We start from the raw sequence: 7,459 nt of genomic DNA, 5'->3' as shown, positions 1-7,459 counted from the left end.
AAGCAGGCAAAGTGCCTAAGTTTTATTAAAGATTAAAGCATAAGACATTCCAAAGAAGGAACAGGTCAGCCCTGTGAGTGGAGGAGACATTGAGTTTCACAAGATTTCTCCTTTTACGTTGGCTCCCTAATTTCATGTTAAGTGAGGAGTGGAATATTCATGGTTTTTCTTGGGAAAGATGGCAAATTCCAGGAATTGGGAACCCTCCCCTTTTTCATCCTTGTAAGGCAATTGCTGAGACAGCTCAGCATGACAACCCAAAGCAGCCCAAAACAGCATCCATCATTCACCCTGCTCATGTCTGACTGCTGCCTAACCTAACATTAGCTATAATCATAGGCCTTAATGTAGTAAACACTGAAGTGATCTGGTCAACCAATAAATACTTCTTGAATATCATACTAAGTTTCGTATAGTTTCTATGATAAATTATCACAAATTTACTAGCTGGGGGTTGCCTTGGTATCTGTAGACTGTCATGGCGCTGGGGGGTATGATTTTTACTATGTTATTGAGGGTAGCTTATTTAAGGACACTGTTACTCAACTGTGCACATGCTCCGCAGACCCTCTGTTGAGGCCTTGATGAAATCTCTTTCTTGTGGTTTCTTTACCTCTTTCTGATTGGTCAGTCCTTGGAGATCCTCTGTCTACAATAAGGACCCCCTTGATGCATCATCTGTTCTTTCTTGGGAGCCCCATCCCTAGGGTCCTAATCAGGCTGTTCCCAAAACAACCCCAGTCAATATGACCACATCTGTCTGTCCCTGTCAGAAAGTCCCTAGGTCAAGGCAAGCCACCGGCAAGGTCCCCCACCTGCAGCATCTCTTGATTACTCCATTCCCGTGACAGCTCAGCATGACAACTCGGGCCAGCCTGACTTGAAGCAGCCCAAAACAGCATCCATCATTCACCCTACTTGTATCTGACTACTGCCTAATCTAACATTAGCTCTAATCATAAGGCCTTAATGTATTAAACACTTAAGTGATCTGGTCAACCAATGAATATTTCTTGAATACCATATTAAGTTTCCTATAGTTTCTGTGATAAATCATCACAAATTTACTAGCTTAAAACAGCATAAATTTATAATCTTACAGTTCTGGAATTCAGAAATCTGAAACAAGTCTTACTGGGCTAAACTTAAGGAGTCAGGGTTGCATTCCCTCTGGAGACTCTGCTTTCTTGCTTTTTCCGGCTTCCAAATACTGCCCTTGATTTGCAGCCCCAGTCAGCAACCATACCCTTTGGACCCTTGCTTCCACTGTCAGTCTTCTTTTCTGCGTCTGACACTTCTGCTTTCCTCTTATTAGGATCCTTAGGATGACATTGGGCCTCTTGGATAATCCCAGATAATCTTCCCATCTCTACATCCTTAACTTAATCACACCTGCAAGCTCCCTTTTGCCATGTAAGGTAATATCGTTACAGAAGTGTTAGTCATAATTCTCCAGAGAAACAAAACCAAAAAGATATATATGGGGGTGGCTATAAAAGGGGAGGGAGAAATGTAGATAGATAGAGATGTGTGTGTGTGAGAGAGAGGGTGGGGAGACTGGCCAATGTGATTATGAGGGTCTGCAAAGCCACACTCTGCAGTGTGAGTGGGCAGGATCTAGACCAGTGAAGCCAGTGCTGCAGCTCCAGTCCAGAGGCCAGCAGGCAGAGGCTCAGGAGAGCCAGTGGTGCAGATGAAATACAGAAGCCGAAGCATTCTTTTTTGCTTGAGGAAACCAGTCTTTTTTTCTATTCAGACCTTTAACCAATTGGATGAGGCCCATCACATCATGGAGGGCAATCTGTTTTACTTGGCGTTCAATGATTTAAATGTTAATCTTATTCAAAAATATTCTCAAATTTGATACTTTCTTTTTTTCTTTTTTTGAGACAAAGTGTCACTCTGTTGCCCTGGATAGAATGCCAGGGCCACAACCTAGCTCACAGCAACCTCAAACTCTTGGACTCAGGTGATCCTCATGCCTCAGCCTCTGAGTAGCTGGGACTACAAGCACCTGCCACAGAGCCTGGCTAATTTTTCTGCAGGGTCTTGATTTTGCTCAGGCTGGTTGAGAACTCCTGAGCTCAAGGGATCCTCCTGCCTCAGCCTCCCAGAGTGCTAGGATTACAGGCATGAGCCACGGTGCCTGGCTGTAATTTGACATTTAAGATTAAGCATCATAACAGATTTCAAGGATTAGCATGTAGACATCTTGGGGGGACTCATTATTCTATCCCAAGTATCTATCCTTCAATATTCATATATTGAGCCCTGTGCTGTGCTCACCACTGAGACTACAAAAACAAGGTTGCCCAGTGTCTGTTTATTGGAGAGGATTCATAAATGATAACTACACTATAACAGAGTAGGTGGAATGATGCAGTTAGGCACAGTACGCCGCGCCACGCTGAGACAGAAGAAAGGCAAGTACTCAACTAGGGGGTGGGCAGTGCAGGTGGGGAGGGAGGGCGTGACACAAAGTTTTCCAGAGGAGATGAAGCTTAAGCTGAATTGTCAAGAACACGTGGGAGTCAACAGAGGGAGAGGCACAGCAGGCAGAAGGGACGACCTGAGCGCAGAGAACTGCTGGTTCTCTGGGGCTGAGCGCTCACTGGCCCTGCAGCTTGCGTGTTGTATTTTAACGTTCTGTCCCAGCCTGCTTTGGGTTGCTACAACAGAATCCCAAAGACTGGGTAATTTATACGGAAATTTATCTCTTGGAAGTCCAACACCAACCAAGGGGCCAGCCTCTTCTTGTAGCTGAACATCATCCCCCACAGCAGAGTGCAAGAAGGTGAGAGAAGGGGAGAGAGAGGAGTGGGAGGGGGCAAAGAGAGAGAAAGGGGGACAGAGAGTAAACCTGCAGCCACAAGTCCCTTTATACCTGGCCACGATCCTTTCATTAGGGTCAGTGGAGTCCTCAAGACCTGAACACCTAAAAGGCCCCACCTCCCAATGTTGTTGCATTAGGATTACTTTTCCAATGCATGCTTTTTGGCAGACACTATCAAACCATAATACTTCCCCTGAATTGTGTTTTAATTTTTGTTTGTTTGTTTGTTTGAGATAGTGTCTCACTTTGTCACCCTCCATAGAGTGCCATGGCTTTGTCATAGCTCACAGCAACTTCAAACCCTTGGGGTTCAAGTGATCCTCTTGCCTCAGCCTCCTGAGTAGCTGGGACTACAGGTGCCCACCACAATGCCCAGCTAGTTTTTCCATATTTAGTACCGACGAGGTCTTGCTCTTGCTCAGGCTAGTCTCTAACACCTGAGCTCAGGCAATCCACCCACGCTGGCCTCCCAGAGTGCTAGGATTATAGGCATGAGCCACCCCACCTGGCTTGAATTTTTTTTTTAATAAGGAAAGAAAATGTTGGTCAGAGAACTCAAGTGTCCAGTTTTTCTTTTCTGCAATAATATTTCTCAATGTAAATGAATGAACTGGCATTCAGATGTGTGTGTGTGTGTGTCTGTGTGTATTGTGTATATACATGCAACATATACCGGTATATGCATCATTCTTTGTACTGTGTACTGTATGTGTACTGTGGCAGGCATTGCTGGTTTCTGACCACACAATCATCTTGACCTTATTCCTTGCTAACAAAAATCCCATCTTTCTGGAAGATTTGATAAAAATATAGTCAGGGAAAATGGTCCCTCCTGTAGCCTCACAAGACAAATTGTGTGTGTTCTAATTGAATAGTGAATATTGTCATTCTCTTTCGTTGTGATTGGTTTATGGGAGGTAGGTGAAACAGTTGTGGCCGCTGAAATAACAGAGAAGTCAGCTGAAAAGCTTCCAGAAAATATTTCCTTTTTGATGAAAAGAGAGATACCTGGAGAAAAGTTGTTAGTCCCCCTTCCTTTCTTGCTTTTTGACTTTGCGGATGTGACATTTGGAGCTGAGGTGACCACTGTGTTTCCATGAGGGGAAACATTAGGCCACAACAGGCTTCGGAGGAAAAAAAGAAGATGCTGGAAACAAAGTGACATCATTTTTGGTTTTTGTTTTTTTTTTATTTTGGCCAGGGGCTGGGTTTGAACCCGCCACGTCTGGTATATGGGGCCAGCGCCCTAACCCTCTGAGCCACAGGCACCACCCCAACAAAGTGACATCATTAAGTAGAACCCAAGTTTCTGGGAAGAGGCTAGTGGAAGTTCCTTGTGCAGCGGCCTCGGAGATAGATTATCTGCAAAGTAATCAAGACTTCTTAATAGCTAGATTGACCTCTTTCTATTATTTATGTTAAGAAAGCATTTGTCTGTGTATCTGACCATGATCTAGCATTCCAGACTCCATAAGAATGATAGAAGAAAAAGTCCATCCTGAGAAAATATGCAATTATTTTAAACATTTTCTGAATGTCACACATATGAACTGCTAAACTTTGGACTTAGATATTAAAGAAAATTACCTCACCTCTAACACTCTGTCCTTTTCTTCCCTCTAATTTGTTTTTTTTTTTTTTGAGACAGACTCTCACTCTGTTGCCCCAGGCTAGAGTACTGTTGTGTCATCACGGCTCACAGCAACCTCAGGTTCCTGTATTCCAACTCCTGCCTCAGCCTCTCAGAGGGCTAGGATTACAGGCATGAGCCACTGCGCCCAGCTCTTCCCTCTGTCTTTTGGAAGTTTCTTGTTCCAAACAGGTCTTAGGTACTAAGAAAACTCTTTCTTCTGTATTTTTGCATGCTCCCATCATATTTGAAAGATTTCAACTGCACGCAAAATTGCTTTTTAAGACATACCCAAAATTTCAAATTTAGAAACGACATAACTTAGTTTTCTTTTAAATTTTGGTTTATATTTATACATATCAAACTATATCCTCCCTGAGATTGTCTTAAAGTAAGTTTGAGGCTTACACACATACATCTTCAAAATCACGGATTTAACATTTAGAGTATCATGTTAATAAATAGCTAACAAGTAAAGAGAATACACCTGACCTGAGTATTCTTTTCTTTCTTTTTTCCCCTGGACCTTTTCTGTGAGTATAAATTGAATGTTCCATTCAACACCCCTCTGGCTTTTTAAAACCATTGTTTATTACTACTGAAGTACAGTAAATAGTCTGTATTGTTATTGTGCATCCTTGTTGATTTATTCAGCATTTAAGTAGCAATTATTCTCACTGTTCTGAAGAGCTTATGCGCTGCTCACTCACCATGCAAAAACTCAAATTACAGTACATTAAGATGTCAATGACAGAAGGGAACATTCTAAAAATAAAGTGATTTTTAAGCATTTACACAATGACTAACTCCTCCTCTCCCAGTGAGCACAGACTCTACGCTCCCTCACATGCTTCTTAGAATCCTTATGAAACACACAGGACAAAGATGCACACTTCTAATTATTTTATGTTAGGGGGAGCAAGAAGTAAGTGTCTTCTGATCCGTCAGCACTTGTTATCGTAGCATGAGACTTACTTTCCAGGTGAGGGTGAGCCTTGCTGTGTCCTGTGATAGTCTAATGTACGCTTTGTTGGCCTTGATGACCCTTCAGGAGCAGTTTGGGCTAAAGCAGCACATCTATCCTGTATCTTTAGGCAAGACTTATGGTGATTCTCCGTTCTCACTCATCAATGAAGGGAGTGTTCAAAAAATGCCCCTTCTGTGTGTCAATACAATGAATTTACCTCTTTTTTGCTCCCATTGTAGTCTTGAAAAATTTCTTTCAAGTGCCCATGTATGTGCCAGGAATTTCACTGTCATCTTTAGAGTCTTCGGAAGGCTAATGTAGTTGATCAAACACTCCCTTTTCTGATTGGCATATGAGAGTGTTATACTGAAGGCAACTCTGACTTCCGGCCAGCCCTGCCTTTTTGATTACCTAGCTCAGAGAAGAGCTTTATTAGTTTATTCTTGCAATTAATATTTATTGAGGGCTTGTGATAGGATGGATATTAGAGATATGTTAGTAACCAAGACCAAACTGGTTCCCTGTTTTTCTGTATCTCAGCCTGGAGGGAAGAGGGTGGGGATGCGGGGTGCGGGGGGAGGGGGGTAAGGGAGGGAAAGTAGGTGGCGGGAACTGGCGGCCACTCTGTGCCGCTGCTGTGCTATACTATGCTATCTGAGGATGGTCACGTCCACACCTCCAACAAACCCTGTGGGGTAGGCATTTTTATAATTACCCACATTTTACAGACAGGAAACTGGGACTCAGTGGGACACATAAGTCACTGCAAAGCTTCTAAGCGGCAGAGCCAGAAATTTGACTGCAGTTTGAATCTATCCACTTAAACACCACACTAAAATGTCTCTCTATTATCTGATGGGGAAAACTCCTGGCAAAAGAAGGACTTTTTTCCCCCTAACTTGAAAATAAAATAAAATGCTTCCTTCGTGGTTGAGTTTAAGCACTTTCCCCATGTATCTGGCAACACAAGCAAATGCCTTTGGGCCTCATTGCTACCCTTTCTGATGGATAGCAAGTGTATTGTCATCTTCAAGTGAGCCAACCAGAGAGGCCTCTGCTGCACGTTAGAAACACATCTGTATAAGACAGAATATGTGCATGTGTGTGTTTGTATAATTGTACATAAAGTAAAAAAGTTGCCAACATATGTGAGCTAGAAATTTGAGCAAAGAAATGAACATCAAAAAACAAAATGCTAGGCCAGGTGTGGTGGCTCATGCCTGTAATCCTAGCACTCTAGGAGGCTGAGGCAGGTGGATTGCTTGAGTTCAGGAATTTGAGACCAGCTTGAGCAAGAGTGAGAGCCCATCTCTACTAAAAATAGAAAAACTAGCTGGGCATTGTGGCAGGCGCATGTAGTCCCAGGTACTTGGGAGGCTGGGACAAGAGGATCACTTGAGCCCAAGAGTTTGAGGTTGCTGTGAGCTATGACGCCGTGGTACTCTATTGAGGGTGACAAAGTAAACTCTGTCTCAAAATAAATAAATAAATACAAATAAAATGCTAGATGAAATGTATGACGTCAAAGGCAAAGAATTCGGTGTATGGGCTTAATAGCAGTCTTGACACAGTTGTAGCAAAGGTTACTGAAAAGGATCAAGGAAAAGATCACTGAACTTGAAAACATTTGGGTCAGCATACTTTAGACATGACCAAATTAAAGCACAATGAGGAAAGAGAGATTAAAATTAAAAGACTACGATATCCAAGACTTTTGGAATAACACCAGGGCTCTCAAACGTCACCGGAGCTCAAGAAGGAGAGATGGGGTGGTGGGAGACTTTCCAATAATTTCTCAAAAGTTTTGAAAAGCTTCGACTCACGTTGAGAAGCTCAGCCAACCACAAGCAAGATAAATATAAAGAAACCACATGTGTGCATATGATAGTTAAACTTCATCTTCAACATGCTGAAGAATAAGAAGCAGAACCTAGGATACACCAAAAAGAAATACAAAAGAAAGATATTTTCAGATAAAAAGTGAGAGAATTTATTGACAGTTGACCTAAACTACAAGAAATAATAAAAT

The sequence above is a fragment of the Otolemur garnettii genome, unplaced genomic scaffold (assembly GCF_000181295.1).
Source record: "Otolemur garnettii isolate 467f Iridium unplaced genomic scaffold, OtoGar3 scaffold00007, whole genome shotgun sequence".
Classification (NCBI taxonomy): Eukaryota; Metazoa; Chordata; class Mammalia; order Primates; family Galagidae; genus Otolemur; species Otolemur garnettii.
This window is presented reverse-complemented; position numbering follows the sequence as displayed.